The following is an 18,316-nucleotide window of genomic DNA, read 5'->3' as shown; positions in this document are numbered from 1 at the left end:
CACTTTTCCTTCCTGGGCCCAGTTGAGAGACTATATAATCCTCAGGCCTCATTCCAGACCTTACGCTTTCCATGTTTCTCTTCAGTTGCAACAGCTAGAGTATTTGACCTAGCAAAACAGTAGTCAAGTTTGGATTGAAACACATATTTTATAACCCTTAATCTCTACTTAAAAAAATAGTTTTATACTTTATTATTATTATTATTTTAATGTCCAGAGTTTATAATATGAGGGTCAGAGCTTTTCCCCAGACTCAAGTTTATAAGTTCTCAATTGGTTTGTTAGGCCAGTAGGGATAGTTCTTTTTGTCTAATTTAGTTTCTGGCAAGATTTCATTCAAATCTTCAACGGTTATCTGATCAAGTGGAATTATGTTCTTCACCTTCTCCAGTTCTTTCTCATATTGCTCAATCCTTCTCTTTGAGAGAGACAAAAACTCAACACTACTTTTCACATCTTCTTTTTCTTTAGCATCTATCAGGGCACTATACTTATCCTCCACACAAGAACCTTCAGGGCTTTAAACTTCTTCTCAAAGTCGTCTACCAAACTGGCCTTCACTATATTGGCCTTAGAGTAAGCTTAGTTGATATCAGGTGAAATCTCAGGTAGAGTGGCCAACCTGAAGGTAAGAATCTCATTCCAGGATTTCAGGGAGTTAGCAATGACCTTCTGGTTTTGAGGTGGATCTCCCAAAAGCAACCCAGTCAATGGCTTTTAGAGCAAGTTTTCACTCAGCCGTCTAGAGATCCTTCACTGACCGCGGCAGCCCATAGTTCACAGCAGCAAGTAATGGTTTTTATACTTTTTAAATTGAAGTATTACATATACATAATATAGTAAGTACATAAGGACACTAATCTTAAGTGTACATATTGTTGAATATTTTAAAAGTAGATATCAAATTATAATTTAATTATAAGATTCAGCCTTTTAAAAAACGTATAGTTCGATGAGTTTTGATAACTGAATACTGCTGTGTAACAGCAGAGCAGCACGCAGTGTGGAGGCCATTTCCATCATCTCAGAAAGTTCTCTCGTTTTCCTTTGCAGTCAGTCTCCTCCTTCCACTCCAAGCTCCTGGTGACCACTGATCAATTCTTTATCCCTATAATTTTACCTTTTCCAAAATGTCATATAAATGAAATCATATCATATATAGACTTTTCTGTCTGAATTTTTTATTATGCTTTTAAGATAGATCATATATCTGTATAATTGTCACCTATATCAAGATAAGAGTACTTTTTCAGCACCCCCCAAAAATTCTCATGTCCTTTTTCAGTCAATACCCTCTTCCACCTTAATGACTTTTACCATTGTATTAGTCTTATTTGTATTTCATATAAATATAATCATATAATAGCTACTGTGTAGCTGTTTTTCTTAATGTAATATCTTTAAGATTCATTCATGTTATACCTAGTAATAATTTATTCTTTTTAAAAATCACTGTGCAGTATTCCATTGTATGAACATACCACATTTCATTTATCCATCTTACTATGATGGCATTTGGGTTGTTTCTAATATTGGACTATCTTGAGTAAAGCTATTATGAACATCCTTGTTGATGTCCTTTGACAATATTCTTTTGAGAATATGCTTTTATATCTGTTCTGTGTATTCCTGTGAGTAGAATTGCTGGATCATAGGTTAAGTATATATTATGCTTTAATAAATGCTGCCAAACAGTTTTCTAAACTGGTTGTACCAATTTATACTCTCACCATCAATGTATGAAAGTTTCCGTTTTTCCATATCCTTGCCAACATTTGTTATTGCTTGTCTTTTAAAAATTATTTTTATTTATTCATTTTAGAGAAGAGAGAGAGAGAGAGAGAGAAAGGGAGAGAAGGGGGGAGGAGCAGGAAGCATCAACTCCTATATGTGCCTTGACTGGGCAAGCCCAGGGTTCCGAACCGGCGACCTCAGCATTCTAAGTCGACACTTTATCCACTGTGCCACCACAGGTCAGGCTGCCTGTCTTTTTTATTTATTCATTTTTAGAGAGGAGAGGAGGGGGGGGAGAGAGAGAGAAGGGGGAGGATTAGTAAGCATCAACTCCCATATGTGTCTTGACCAGGCAAGCCCAGGGTTTTGAACCAGTGACCTCAACATTTCAGGTCGATGCTTTATCCACTGCGCCACCACAGGTCAGGCTCTTGGTTTTGTTTGTTTATTTGTTTGTGTTTTTTTTTATAGTAACCATCCTAATGAGTGTGAGGTGGTATTTATAATTTTGATTTTCATTTCTCTGATGATTAGTGATATTGAACATCTTTTCATGTGCTTATCGCTCATCTGTATATCATCTTCGGAGAAATGTCTATTCAAGTACTTGCACATTTTTTAATTGGGCTATTTGTTCTATTGTTGAGTCTTAGGGGTTCTCTATATATTCTGGATGTTAGTAACCTGTACTTTTAAACAGAGTGAAATTACATGTGCAATTTCAATACCAATAGTGCAGTTAAAAAATGTGGAGAATCTGGAATGATCAATAATAAGACAACCAACAGGGGCGAGCAGTAACGGAGCCACCTTTTGTTGCTAATAAGACATGAGTTTAAAATTTTATCATTCCTGGATCACTAAGAAATAATGGTAGTGGTGGGGATCCCTCCCTGATTCAATCTCCCCTCCTCCCCTTTAATATTTATTTAATCCCAGTTTCCCTGGAAGAAAATATCTAGGGTGTTAGCTGGTGAAAACTCTTCTCTATCAGTCTTATCAGAAGAAGTAGGTGAATTTATTCTCTTTCATTTGAGACAGGCTTTGGAAGCCTGTATCAATTTATTCAAGAATGGCAAGGTGGCTGCAAAGAATCCACAAGTGAAGTGGGGTCCATTTGCATGTCTGGAGCAAAAATGTGCTTTATATTGTCAAAGATAATTTTCAGGAAACATAGTGAGGCCAAAGGGTCCATTTGGGATTCAGCTGTTATTCTTGATGTTGACAGCCCCAGACAGGTTTGAGCTGGTGGGCTATGGGTGGGCCATGGGTGGGCCTTGTAATGTGATCGTTCATCTGACAACATGCTTATGAAACTACAGCCAAAAATACCAGATTTTTTGTACTCTAACCCTAATATAGACTGTATAATGGAGTGTTTTTATGTGTACCTAAGAATCACTGTGCATTTTAGAGTATTTTTGGCCACTGTACAAAATACATGAATCAGATTAAGGAATAGTCAGACTTGAATTAAATATATATTCCTCTAATGGTGATTATCTTTTTCTCTTGGCTTGACATTATTATAGCAAGCTAAAATAATAGGAGATAAGTAGCTATTATAAATGAACCATTAAAAGCAACAGTAAGCCAAAGTTATCATTGATCTCTCTCTGTCTCTTACTTTATAAAACTAATGCAGAGAATTGCTGTGGAGTTACCTACTTTAATAATAAATCTGTTGTGGCAGGGTAGTGACCTGATGTTTTCTTTTACATATAATTTATAGTCTATTGATTTAATCCTCTGAATATTTACCCTATTGGTATAGCATAAAACGATTTATTAATTGAAAGACAAAGGAATCTTGGGATGAAACCACATGACAGAATGTTTTTATTGAAGATTTCTACTTGATCAATAGCCAAATAAATATGAGCTTATTTTCAATAACAGTTTCAAGTTTAAAAGAATGAAAAAGGAGATGCTCTGATTCATCATCTATTTGGGTAATCAAATTATAGATGTATTTAGAAAGTTAGATTTATTTTCCCATGGACAGCAGAGAGAGGCTTATAGAGATATTTTAAGAAGACACTAGCTTCTTTTATTAGTGAGTCATAAACAAGAATGTGGAAAATGAACTCAAGTAGCAGACAGTTTAATGTGGCTACATAAAACATTGATGTTGTGCCACTAAAGCTTTTCTTTCAACTTGTGGAAAAGAAAACCAGCACTCTGTGCTCTTCTAGCCAGGATCTGGCATCTTTCCACTTGGCAACATGTGCCAAGATGCCAGGCGCCACACCAGCTCTCTCTCACTCGAATAGTGCTGCTCACTTCTTCTTACTGTCAGTTTTAAACTTCTGGCAACGACTATTACCGTAGCCCTGTCGTAGCTCCTGTGTAACTGAACAAATCTTGACTTTAGTGTCTAGCTCCTGAGCTTTTTTCACTTCTCTCAGGCAGAAGCGTAATGAGCACCATCAAATATTGCTGAGGAAAAGCTGAGAAATAACAACTATAATAGAAATGAAACACCGGACTAATTTGACAGAGGCTTTTCTTGACTTTTGTCTACTAGTCTACTTACTTATTTGTTTACTTTTCTTTAGATGTCACAGATCTTACCCAGGTAAGCTAAAAAAATTAGTGACCATGCATCATTGTCATGTAACAGGCATAACTCAGTTTTGAAGGAAACAATTTGAAGATGCTATCCTATTACCATGCTTTATTTTTTCCTTCACCTAATGCAGATAGCTATAGAGGATATGAAAGAACACCTTAATACTTACCCCTTGAAGAGAAAGCAGTGATTTTTTTTATGGTGCTCATAACTCATGCTATCAATTTTATCTGCGGTAGGTCCATGTCAAAATCAGAGTAATTAAATGGAATGACAGTCCTGTTAAATGTGTTCCTGCCATCAGATTGCAATAAAGCATGTGCAAATTCACAATTAAGGCTTGTCTTTCTCCTCAGCCATAGGGAGTTGTGACAAACATTACGTTGCACAGCCATAGGGATCCAAAAAGGTATTCATCAAAATAAAAACACTAGGTGGATACTTTCAGGATTATAATGGCTTCTTATGCAATTACTCTTTTTCACTGCATACTTTTTAAAAAGATTTTATTTATTTTAGAAAGAGGAGAGAAAGAGAGTGAAGAGGCAGGGGAGGAGCAGAAAGCATCAACTCGTAGTTGCTTTCTGTATGTGCCTTGACTGGGCAAGCCTAGGTTTTTGAACCAGCGACCTCAGTGTTCCAGGTTGAGGCTTTATTCACTGCACCACCACGGGTCAAGCTTCACTGTATATTTGTAACTGAGTGACAATACTTATGCACTGAGAAAATACAGGATCAGCTAGTTTCAGCTTGTTTTATTTCAACCCCCCTTTTAAAAATGTTCAAGGCACCATAGAACCATAACTGTTTATTCAGGTGAAAGTATATTTGTTCCAATTCTTAGCTTTTAAAGGGTAAAGATTCTTTCAAATACAGCACACCGAGCTTTTAACATAGTCACTTTGGTGCTACAAAATACACCATTTAGATGCATAGGGATGGTATGGTTAATTTTCTAAACTATCATGAGGAATCATCAATATAACAGAGATAAAGGAGACTTGAAACCTAGCCCAAGCAGTGAATTGACAGCCATCTTTAACCACCATGACCTGAGAATGACCCTGTGCTCTGCTGGGTGTGGGAGTTAGATATGTTACAGAGCACAGGAATCGGATATCTAACAGGCCTGGAGGCCCCCACTGCGCGACAACTGCAGAATCGCTTGCAAGGTCTGATGTACACATAGGTGACAAACACTGACGCCAACTCTGTGCTCTTTTATTTTATATTTCAAAATAGAATTGTGAGCGTTTAATGTATGTTTATAGTTGCTCCCTGCTTTGTAAAGTTAAGATTCATAAAAGAACAATTAACAAGTCCTTTTTAACTATTTTCAATAGTCTAATTTGACCATGTCTTAACATATTGGTTCTGTGTGTATATACATTTTGCACATATACACATCAAGAATTCATTTTATAGCAGTGGAACTATCACATACAGCATTTTATGATAAAATGTACCCTTTCTTTTGTTTTGGGAGCTCTTTATTTTTAAGTCTTGCTTACATTTAAAATTTCTTGCTTAAATCTTTATAATTTGGTCAGTAATGATAGCTTTAGGGGAAGCACACATACAGAGCTGCAGAATGTGGATGTAGGCTTGCTTGTCAGGCTCTTGTTGCAGAAAGGCTATGTGAAGGAGCTGTTTTAATGAAGCAGACTCGTTAGTAAAGGGCAGACATTTGGAGGAGCTGAGCAATAGCAAGACAGAGTACCTCACTAGCTTTCGGTGGCTCGAGGAGAGAGTTTTGGTTTGTTTTCTCTTTTGTAACACTTCTTTCCTTAGGATTTTCATGAATGCAAAATGGATATGCTCACCTTTCAAAAAAGATGTAAATAAAATTATTTGTACTATTAACATATGCAGATAACTAAAATGGTTACATATCAATCAGTGGAAGTGCAAATAAGGTGATATCTGTGCAATTGCCTCCAAGTGAAAAATACATTTAAAAGGTTATTCATACACAATAAATAATCAAAATAACCCTCTGTTTTTCTGAAGTCTCTGATTTTCAGTTTCTCAAAGAGAGCTGCAGCTTGACAGTGGATCCTGCATTTGGAATTTGTCAGTCACTTGGTAAATTCTGCAGGCAGCACAGTAGGAACTGGACTCCCAGGTCTTTGGTGGCAGTGAGGTGGGGGTCTATGACCCTGAGGCGTGCTATACACAGGATAGAGCTGGAGCTCCCACCTTGACTCTTTTGGGAAGAAAAAGTCCTCTACCCCCTATTTACCTTGCTGAAAAATGATAGAGATTTTGAATCCAATCTTCACAAATACCAGATTTTAGCTGAATCATCTTCCGCCAGGCCCATTGTAGGGTGCCAAATTCAACTGCTGCGTTTACTTCCAAGCCCATGCTTTTCCAGGGACAACATTTCATGGTTATTATTACTTGCTATGCTTTTTTCTTTTTAAGATTTTATTTATTCACTTTTAGAGAGAGAGGAGAGAGAGAGAGAGAGGGAGGGAGGGAGGGAGGGAGGGGAGGAAAGAGATAGAATGGGGGGAGGAACAGGAAGCATCAACTCCCATCTGTGCCTTGACCAGGCAAGCCCAGAGTTTCAAACCGGTGACCTCAGTGTTCCAGGTCGACGCTTTATCCACTGTGCCACCACAGGTCAGGCTCACTGTGCTTTTAATGAAAGTAACAGGTAGTGATCTGCATACACTAATTGGTATGCTTTCTAATAATTGTAATCTGTGTGTATGTAATAGTTGTTCTCTGAAACATGGAGGGATCTGTGGCTAAGGGAAGAGTATTGGAGTATTGCCTCCCTGGCTCTGTGACAAATGAGGATTTTAATCTGATTCATAACCTTTATAAATAGCTCCATCTTGACCAGACCACTGTATTTGGTGACCTATTCAATTTATTAATGTTTCACATTGGGCCTAAGTGCCTACAGTAGGGAAATGACAACAAGTGAGTAGCAGTGACCTCATTAAGTTGGCTAAACAGATGTCTTGGCATTATGGCAGTTTGCCCCATGGAAAGCCTTCTACCCCGAGGACAGACAGTAAGACTATCAGCTGCTGTGGAGATTGATATATTCTGCTGCTTTGCTTATTTGCATACACCTCGATGGGTTTTCTCCTTTTAAGTACTATCTTTTTTGCTCCAATGGCACCTTCCTGTACATGGGATTAATCTTTGGCTTGGCTTGTTTATCATCACAAGTCTGAAATGCTCTAGAAAGTAGAATGTTTCATGGTTCAGTTTCAAGAAGCAGAAACCATCCTAGCTCTTTTTTTTTATTTATTTATTTATTTATTTATTTACTTTTTTTTTTTAGATTTTATTTATTCATTTTTATTAGAGAGAGAGAGGGAGAGATAGAGAGAGAACAGGGGGAGGAGCAGGAAGCATCAACTCCCATATGTGCCTTGACCAGGCAAGCCCAGGGTTTCGAACTGGCGACCTCAGCATTCCAGGTCGACGCCTCATCCACTGCGCCACCACAGGTCAGGCCATCCTAGCTCTTTTAAGAAGAGATTTAAATATAGGGAATTTTGCCCTTATGAAATTGGAGTTGTGAGCACAATGTTGGGCCTACAGGAGTAACTCCCAGAATAACACTGCTGAACTGGCCTGAAATTTTAGCTGCTACTTGACCAGGAAAGTGGGAAAATCAGGAGGCTGCCATGGAACTGTGGGACTAAGAGCTCCCCACAGTAGCCTCACAAAGCTAGTGACTGGACACTGGCATTCTGCTGCAGAAAAGCCCAATCTCACCGCTGCCCAACCCTGTGTGCCAGTAGCAAGAGGGGGCACAGCAGGGTGATTGATCTCACCTCCCTTCTAACTTCCGGATCTCAGATCTCGTGTGGTTGCATCTACTTGTTGGGTCCTGATTCCAGAACTCTTGCTGCAGGGGAATATAGAGAAATAGTTGTGTTTTGTTGTGTTTAGCTTTCTAGTCTCTGCAGTACTGGAAGACACACTAGGGGGGAGTTGGAATGGATGTTGATTGCTAATTCACTATTTCCATCTCATAGCTTAAAGAGCAAAATACATAATAGGATAGGAAATCCATGAGTTTTCTTTCTTTTCCTGGTGCCCTCTGATTTCCATTTAGACAAATGAATTTTTTTTCAGTAAAGTAGTAAATATAATAACGATTCTACCATATTTTTCTACTGTTTGTCTGAAATAACCTGGTACCTTCACAGCCCTCTCCTAGGTGCTGACTGAAGATGTGATGGCCTGAGTCTCTGAGATTCTCCATCTTCTTAAATCTTCTGTTCCAACCAGTTGCTCCTGATTTCTCCATTGGCTTCCACTTATTTTTGTTTCATTGTTTCATTTGTACCCATTCCCCTTAAATTATTGCCTTAGTGGGATTGTTTGGGTTGGCCTCAACTTTCTTTCTGGAAGCTAGCTTTGGGATCTTCCTTGTTCTGAGCTCATGATCCAGGGGAAACTTTAAGTAAATTCCCACCCCTGTTGTTGTTGCTGTTCTTCTTCTTCTTTTTATTAAGTGAATTTATTGGGATGATATTGGTTTGTAAAACCATACAGGTTTCAAGTGTACAACTCCATAAAACACCATCTGCACACTGCATTGTGCACCCTTCACCATAAGCAAAGCCTTTTCCATCCCCATTTCCCCCACTTTGCACCTCCACCTAGCCCCCACCCTACCTCTGTTCTTCTAACCCCACCCTGGGTATGTCACTTGGACCCCCAGGTATCCAGGAGGAACTTGGGCCATTAACAGTTATGTTACTGAAATGCTCTTAAAAGTTTTTGTTATAAAAATCTCAAACAGAGCTATTTATGTCAGTTGAGCAAATGGAAACATTGAAGGACTGCATTTACTTCCCATTGTTGACCTGCCCTGACTCTCCTGGAATCACGCAGTCACACAGTAGGCATGCAAGACTGACTTAATCACAGAATTTTATGGCCACGAAGCCACATTTTCAAAACTTATTCACGTATTTTGATAAGTTAGAGTTAAGCTTTAAGTTTATGCATGTTCCTTTGGAGTGCAAATCTTATATAATGCTATACCGTCAAGCTATCTGATAATACAGTGTGGCTTAATTATGAAAGGGAGTAATTAAGCTACTTATCAGAGTGCTTCAGGTAATTTATTGTGCTCATGCAGTTAAAGAACAGGGACAGTCTTCAAGGGCAGCTGGTTAGGGCTCACATGATATCATTAGAACCTATCTTCCTTTCTTTCACTTCCAGTGGCTATATGGCTACCTTCTGCTGTATTAAATTCATGGCTATTCATAATGGCTTCAAGCAACTACAAGAACACATCAACTGAATATTAAATCCAGTGGGGAAATGTTCATTTTTCCTATAGCACAAACAAAAATATAAGACCTGAACCTCCTTAGCTCTGATTGCCCTGTTTTATGTCATGTGACCATCTAGAAACCAATCAGTGGCTGGGATGAGGGGATGCTTTGACTGACTTAGTCTTGATTTTAAACTCTTCTCCCACATCCAGTTATAGAATCAGCTTCATCGTGTATTGAGAATGAGGCTGCAGTGGATTCCCAAATGGAAATTTAGGAGTTGTTATGGGAAGCAAAAACAATATGTATACCACAAGCAAAAGCAAGCTACCTCTACTAAGAAGGTACTGTGTCCCCAGAAATTTAGAAAGGAGATATGAAGTCAAGAACCACCCCGAAATTCTGGCTATGTTTCAATGTTCTGGGCCATAGGTTCAACTGACTCTCTGAAAGCACTTTTTCCTTACCAGGAAACAAATGAAATCAAAGCTGGGAGCCAGCTTTAAGGACACAAGTCTAGAATCAAATTGAGATGGCAGTTCTCAAGAATGATTCAGGACTCTGGGCACTACTTGTCTGGGTTTCTGTTTTTGATTTACAATTGTTTTTGCAATAATATGATATGTAAAATAATCACGCATATACAAATGTTAGAGAGATGATACAATGAATGCCCATCTACTTGCCACCCAAATTAAACCACTACCTAGATGTTGGCATTTTCTTCATCTATCAACTCCTTTTCCTCCTTTGCTGAAACACTGTATAGCAAATCCTAGATATCATGCCATTTTCCCCCTACCAGTTCAGTATCAAATGTTCTTTTTCAAACAACCTTGCTTTGTTATTGTTATTTAATACAACTAGGAATGATTTGGCTAAAAATCCAAATATTCTGGATCATCAGGAGCTTGAACTTCTTTCTTCTAAAACCACAGAGGCCAAATACACCTCTGACCCAGTACCAGGCCTATGAGTAGTCACAATACTGAAAGATTGCATCATTCTAAAAAATAAAAAAGGAATTAAAAAGATAGGTGTGTTCTATGCCTACGTGGACAGCACTTTGGCTGGCTTTCTGTTGAGGCAGTTTAGACGTTTGAAAGGTACTTCAGCTGCAGGTTTGTGAATCTGATCATATTTAACAGCTCTTTTTTTTTTTTAAAGGGAATTGTGGTTTTTTTCTTTGAGATTTCAACATGATGTTTTCTAGAAATTGATACCCTAAGATAACTACCTGTAAAATGAGTGAGACACTCAAAATTTATTTTAATGTTATTAACACTATCCTGGGTTAAATACAGGCACGCAGTTTGGTTAGCATGAGCCATTTTCTTGTGTACAGTTTGATATGCAGGGATAACTAAGTTCCAAAAGAAACTTGTAGTTGGAACTTTTATGCTAAAAAATTCAATTGAGATTGTTTTCAACATGTTAGACATGTAGTTTAGCAGTATCTCTTTAAGTAAACTATCCACTATAGTTTCTACAAAGTTGCCAGTGAATCTTGTTCCCTAATCTATTATTCAGAAGGTCCCATGAGGCTTTGATCTCTGGCAGCGTTTCCATTGCTATTGATCTAGGTGGAACAAGGCAGGGGTGGAAAGAGCAGTTGGAAATAGCTATTGATTTACTCATTTGACAAATATTTATGGAGTTTCTGTTATGTGCCAGGCACTGTGCTAAGTACTGTGGGTAAATTAAAGAAGAAATGACAAGGACCCTGGTTACGAGGAGCTTATAGTCTACTGGAGATACATTCTTAACACAAAGTAAAACATGAAATGTGATAAAATAAATAGGGCATTTCTAAGAGGAAAAGATTTGTTACTTCCACATTCTGACATCTGAGATGGCTGCACAGAGAAATGGCAGTTGAAATGAGCCAGGGAATATATTTTGGATTTAGACATATAGACATGGGCAGGAAAGAAAATAAAGGCCCTGCAGACCATTACAAACCATTGTATCCTGTACAGAATGGCCATAGGGAGGCAGCTGCCTTGATCTTTTGAGTGAAGGGACAAGTAGTATTGCTGTTTGTTACCTTATTTCTTTTTATTAATTTTTTTCCCATTGATTTGAGAGAGAGGGAAAAAGAGGAAGAGAGAGAGAGCAAAAGACGCATCAACTCATTGTTTCACTTAGTTGTTCCACTTAGTTGTACACTCATTGGTTGCTTCTGTGTGCCCTGAGCTTCGATCAAACCTGCCACCTCAGCACACTGGGAGACACTTTATCTACTGAACCACCCAGCCAGAACTCATCTTATTCTTATATATTACTTATGTGTTATTCACAAGTTATGTATTTCTAATTGTAAAAGGGACAAAAGAAATTGCATGTCAAATATTCTGATGCGACTCTACCCTATCAGTATTCTATGAATCTTATGTAGCTTTGTTTCTGTAACTGCTCCAAGATTTTGGGATTCATAGGGAGCAAGCTATTACTTCCATCAGTCTTTAATGTGAAAGTACTTTAATTCACAAACTTTGAACCCCTTCCCCATGTGTAAAACACACAAGAAATATAAATAAAAGGGGACAAAATAGAGTAAACAACAATGGTTAAGTTCTGTTTTACCTCCTTAAGTGTCTGTTTTTCCTCATGCTCACTACCACTATGCCATTCTAGATCAATAGTTCTCATTTAGGACTCCCTGCCTTTAGCTCTGTTTTCTTCCATTTTATTCTCTATCCTGCAGAGTAAAATCTCTAAAACACCAATCTGCTATTTCTCCTTGCTTAAGAACCCTTCAGTGGTACTGCTTTGCTCTTAAAATAAAATTTGAATTTCATTACAAGATTTGCAAGGTCCTCCATAATCATTTAATAAGGGATGATTGTGTGATCAAAGAACATCTAAATATAATATAATCAACTGGAATAAAAGGAGTAATAAACAGTAATATATCACACAATACATTTACTCTATATCTTGTTTGATATACTGCTCACAAAAGTTAGGAAATATTTTATAGCTTCATATTCATTTTGAAATATTCCCTAATTTTTGTGAGCAATATATTTTTCTTATATTTCTTACATAAGCCATTTAGCTGAAGCATACTTTATAGAATAGATTCTTTCCACTGTAAAGTGAATTTCTGCATTTAGAGTGAAGTCTTTTCCACACTTAGTTTTATTATAGAATTAAAAATTAATCTTTCTGTAACAATTGCTAAACTTAAGATAAAAAATTTAAACTTTCAGCCTGACCTGTGGTGGCGCAGTGGATAAAGCATCTACCTGGAAATGCTGAGATCGCCAGTTCAAAACCCTGGGCTTGCCTGGTCAAGGCACATATGGGAGTTGATGCTTCCAGCTCCTCCCCCCTCCTCTCTCTCTGTCTCTCTCTCCTCTCTCTCCCTGTTTCTCCTCTCTAATAATGAATAAATAAATTAATTAATTAAAAAAATTTAAACTTTCAAACATCATCTGTTTAAAGGAAATGAAAATGTGATCATATAAGTTTAAATATATAATTTACATATATTTAATACTGTATATAAACTTAAAGCAGATAGAATTATTTTTATTTTTAAGACAATGTAAATAAAGGTCATTCTAGAAAGATGCCAATGATTTGATTGAATATAATATAGAAGAATGAATAATCTTGATAATTTATCAACCTCCAAATTTTAACAACCTATAGCATGATGGCATGAGATCTTTATATTCTGTTGCTTGGTACCTTTAGAAATTGTTGACTTTAGAAAAAAGTTGATCTGGGCAAAAGAGGTCACAGGAAAAAAGCCAATAGAGTGATTTAAAATCAACAATGACTTCAAAAAATTATTGACACTTATTCAAAGGAAAATAAAGTGATAAGAAAGTAACCTCAAAAGGTATTACTAAAATATAGGACAAGAGGTCTTGAACTTTTTAATGGCCTGCCAGAATGATCTCCCTCATTCATTCAAATGCTTCTTCAACATTTACTCAAAAATATTCATTGAAAATTTACTCTATACCTGGGATATACTGGCAAAGAAGTCTAAGTTCCAACTCAGAATTTTCAATCTAATGTGAGAATGGGTGGAATGGGTGAGTGAAAACAGGTAGTAAATGCCTAAAATATAAGAAATTTAATTTAAAAAAATTTTAAGTTATTAATTTTAGTGAGAGAGGAAGGGAGGGAGAGAGAGACAGGAGCATTGAGCTGTTCCTGTATGTGCCCTGATAGGAGATCGAACTGGCAACTTCTGTGCTTTGAAATGATGCTCCAACCAACCAAGCTATCTGGCTAGCCAGAAATTTAATTTTTGGTAGAGGTAAGTTCCATGATGGAAATAAGATAATGGGAAGTGATAGAGACTGCTGGGGGAGTGGTTATTTTATATAGGCTGGTCAGGAAAGGATTTTCTAAGGACAGATTAGAGACCTCTGTGATGTGAACGACCTAGAGAAATAAATGGCTAGGAGAGAGTAATTCTGGTTGAGGGGACAGTGAATGTAAAAGTCTGGAGAGAGTCCCTGGCTAATTAGCTCCATCAGTTAGAGCAGTGGTCCCCAACCCCCTGGCCGTGGACCAGTACCAGTCCATGGGCCATTTGGTACTGGTCCGCAGAGAAAGAATAAATAACTTACATTATTTCTGTTTTATTTATATTTAAGTGTGAACAATGTTTTATTTTTAAAAAATGACCAGTTTCCCTCTGTTACATCCGTTTAAGACTTACTCTTGACGCTTGTCTCAGTCACATGATACATTTATCTGTCCCACCCTAAAGGCCAGTTCGTGAAAATATTTTCTGACATTAAACTGGTCCATGGCCCAAAAAAGGTTGGGGACCACTGAGTTAGAGTATTGTCTCCAAACACCAAGGTGTGGGTTCAATTTCTGCATATGGAAAGGGACCGATGAATGTACAACTAAGGGAAACAAATGAATGCTTCTCTCTTTCTCTCTTTCTTTCTCTTCCTTCCTCTCTCTCTGACTTAAAAATCAATTAATAAAAAAAATTTTTTTTTAAAAAGAATTTTTTCTGTACTCACTAGCATGGGTGGTGGGAGTCAATATTTCCACAGAAACAAAAACAGAAACAGAAACCTGGAGGTAGAATTAAATTTGGCATGATTGCAAGAAACTCAGGGCAAGGGGGAGATGTGAGGTGGGTAGGCCAGGAAAAGATCACACCAGGCCGTGTAAGCCGTGTGAGCCATGGTAAGGAGTTGAGCTTTTTATTTTAACTTAATGAAGACTTGTTATGCTAGATACTATCTTAAAGAAGTTTAGCCCAGTAGAGGAGATAGACATGTAAAGAAAGAATGACAAGCCAATGTGATAAATTTGGAAATAGTTGATTTCTACCTCCTATCAGGGGTTTTTAGTTATGGCTTCAAAGTAGAGAAAGGAACAATATATGTCTGAATGTCATCCCACAAATTTCTGATTTTACTTGAGTTGAGCTGAGGCTGGGCCTACATATGTTTAAGAAGCCACACAGATGATTCTAATGCCATCGAGGTATGAAATACTGCTGAGGACAAAGGCTTGGTTCCAGTGGGCAGATGTTGGTTTCCAAACAGGTTCACTCAAAAAACCACAAGTACAGCATCCTGGATAGTTTTCTGGGAGATCAAGGCTGCAACCAAAAAGCTTATATAATGTCCAGAGGTTCATGTTCATAAAGAAATGTGTTCAAGGGATAATCACAAAGCCCAAAGCAGGTAGCTTGATGAGTCTTGTGCAAATAAAAGAATTGAAAGAGCAGCTTTTCAAGAGCAAAATGATACAAGAAGAAATCTGAGGTAGCATACATATTTTAGAAGGGAAATAAAAATGAAGTTATCAATTTGACAGTGAAATTATTGAGTCCTGATGGTTAGCCACTATTTGATGTTCTAAATAGTGTGAGACATCTGCCCTGCAGCAAGGGAGGAACAAAGGGAGTTATAGAAATGCTAGCTTTTTGAAATGGAACCTTGGCAGATGCTGTCTTCTACAATCCTGTGATTCATCGCATGATTTGTAGGACTGTTCTCAGTACATTCCCACAAAATAAATAACAGGGTTTACCAGTCTTTACCATTTCTTTTACTGTGTTCTCTGAGAAAGCCAAAGCAGTGACACGTCACATTTGGGTCAAGTCATGACCCAAAATTAAAATTGGGGTACTGCTAACACTATTTACAAAAATACTAAATAAATAATAATACATCTTAGTGACTTAAAAAAATTAGAGGCACACTTCTTCAAGATTTCCTTTTTCCTTAGAGTTTGTGAATAATAGAGTTGAACAGGATATGCATAATGTATTGAGTTGATTCTGATATATCAATTTAGCACACATATAATAACCTTATTATTGCTGAATTGTAGTGTGTGTGTGTGTGTGTGTGTGTGTGTTGTGTGTATGTGTTTGCAAATAGTTTGGATTCACTTAAACTTATGTCCTGCTCATTCTATTTGTATGTCATATTTTCTGTATTAAATTACTCCATGTGATAGTTTTCCTTTTTTATAGTTTTTTTTTACATTTTAATAAATTGTTTTTGCTAAAATCTATTAAGGAAATGTCAATGAATAATGAGCCTCTAACCTGTTACCATTATACTGCTCCAATCTTACCATTTTACTAGTTAGAGACCATTCAATTGCCTACAGAATTAAATATATCCTTTTTTTCTAGATGATCTCTAGGATAATGATTTCTAAACTTTTGAATTTCATGTGCTGGTAATATTTTAAAATAAAGAAGGGAAAATCATATAGAGTTGCAAAGTGGTCCAAGTAAGGCTATTAAAGAAAATAAATACTGTCTAGTAGAATTAACAGTTCATTATAAATATGCTAACTCTAAAAACAGAAAAGGGTGCTTTAATATTTCTTCTAGTCTTAAACATCTATTTTAAATGCTGATTGTATAAGGTGATAGTTGCCTCTCCACATTCCTCTGTAATAACCACCATACTTAGCAGAGTGCTAAAAACATAGGTGGTTCCCAGGAAATATTTTAAAACCAGTATTCTGGTTGTTTTAGACTCACATGATATCTGCCACAGCAGTAGCTGCTCAATGAAGAGTTACTGAATGAGTCAGTAAGTAAAGGAGTGCATGTTCTTTGTTAGTGTATCCAGAAAGTTCAGACACTGATTTTCAGCACCTGGAGCAGATAGATACGATGACCAAGCCTGATGCATGGATTCTTTCTTCTCTATATCTGTCATTGGCTGTAAATAAAACAGCCATAGTCAATGCAAACATACATTTGATTACAAATGGTTGTAGTTATGCTATTAATGAATTAGCTCACCTTATGTAGGTAATTTTCGTAGGTACTTAACATTTTTCAAATTTAATTATTATTCTTATCTTGAATGTGAACTGATCAGTAACTTTGCAAGCATTCTGGTATCTTTCATCCATTCCGTTCTGTTCCTTATGTACAATAATCTTTTCTTTAAATGCCCAACACTTTGACGTTGAAAAGATGATGTAAAAGGTAACTTCTTAGAGCAATGATACATGTGTTTAAATGCTTCTCAATTCTACTTTTATCTTCAGGCTGCATGCTCTTATTGACCAGAAACTAGATACAAGTGACTTAGCTCATTACTCTTTCATTGAAAGTTATAGCAATTAGGATCAAGAAACCACAGATAGATCTAGGTACCATCCCAACTTTTTTCAGGCTTTATTTTATCTTATTTTTTTATTGGAGTGATACTAGTTAATCATATTATTCAGATTTTTGGTACACAATTAAGAAAAAGATGTAAAAATACTATTGGATCACTGAAAATATTAAAATTATACAGAAGTATTTAAAATAAAAAGTCCCAACCTGACCTTTCCCTTTCCCTACTTCTAAGGAAAAACTCTTGTTAACAATTTAGTTACATAATTAATACACAGCCACCCACATTACAAATTTCATAAAATTATACCTTTTAAAAACTGTCATAAAAGCCTGACCAGGCAGTGGTGCAGTGGATAGAGCATCGACCTGGAATGTAGAGGACCCAGGTTTGAAACCCCGAGGTCGCTGGCTTGAGCACAGGCTCGCCAGCTTGAGCATAGGGTCTCTGGCTTGAGCATGGGATCATAGACATGACCCCATGGTTGCTGGCTAGAACCCAGTGGTAGCTGGTTTGAGCCCAAGGTCACTGGCTTGGGCAAAGGGTCACAGGCTCGGCTGGAGCCCCCCTAGTCCAGGCACATGAGAGAAAGCAGTCTGCTGCAACAAAGGATTGATGCTTCTCATCTCTCTCTCTCTCTCACTTAAAAAAATTGTCATAAAAGGCCCTGGCCGGTTGGCTCAGTGGTAGAGCGTCGGCCTAGCGTGCGGAGGACCCGGGTTCGATTCCCGGCCAGGGCACATAGGAGAAGCGCCCATTTGCTTCTCCACCCCTCCGCCACGCCTTCCTCTCTGTCTCTCTCTTCCCCTCCCGCAGCCAGGGCTCCATTGGAGCAAAGATGGCCCGGGCGCTGGGGATGGCTCTGTGGCTTCTGCCCCAGGCGCTAGAGTGGCTCTGGTCGCAACAAGGCGACGCCCAGGATGGGCAGAGCATCCCCCCTGGTGGACAGAGCGTCGCCCCTGGTGGGCGTGCCGGGTGGATCCCGGTCGGGCGCATGCGGGAGTCTGTCTGACTGTCTCTCCCTGTTTCTAGCTTCAGAAAAATGCAAAAAAAAAAAAAAAAAAAAATGTCATAAAAAACACATAACATAAAATTTACCACTTTAACTATTTTAAGTGGACAGTTCAGTAGTATTAGTAATATTCACAGTATTTACA

General features: G+C 37.7%; 1 pseudogene; it reads right to left on the bottom strand.

Annotated features, from left to right (window-relative positions):
* Window positions 1–259: 259 nt before the first annotated feature.
* Window positions 260–730, bottom strand: LOC136311143 (ATP synthase subunit d, mitochondrial pseudogene; annotated as a pseudogene).
* Window positions 731–18,316: the final 17,586 nt, after the last annotated feature.

Source organism: Saccopteryx bilineata, chromosome 7 (assembly GCF_036850765.1).
Source record: "Saccopteryx bilineata isolate mSacBil1 chromosome 7, mSacBil1_pri_phased_curated, whole genome shotgun sequence".
NCBI classification, from domain to species: domain Eukaryota; kingdom Metazoa; phylum Chordata; class Mammalia; order Chiroptera; family Emballonuridae; genus Saccopteryx; species Saccopteryx bilineata.
This window is presented reverse-complemented; position numbering and strand designations above follow the sequence as displayed.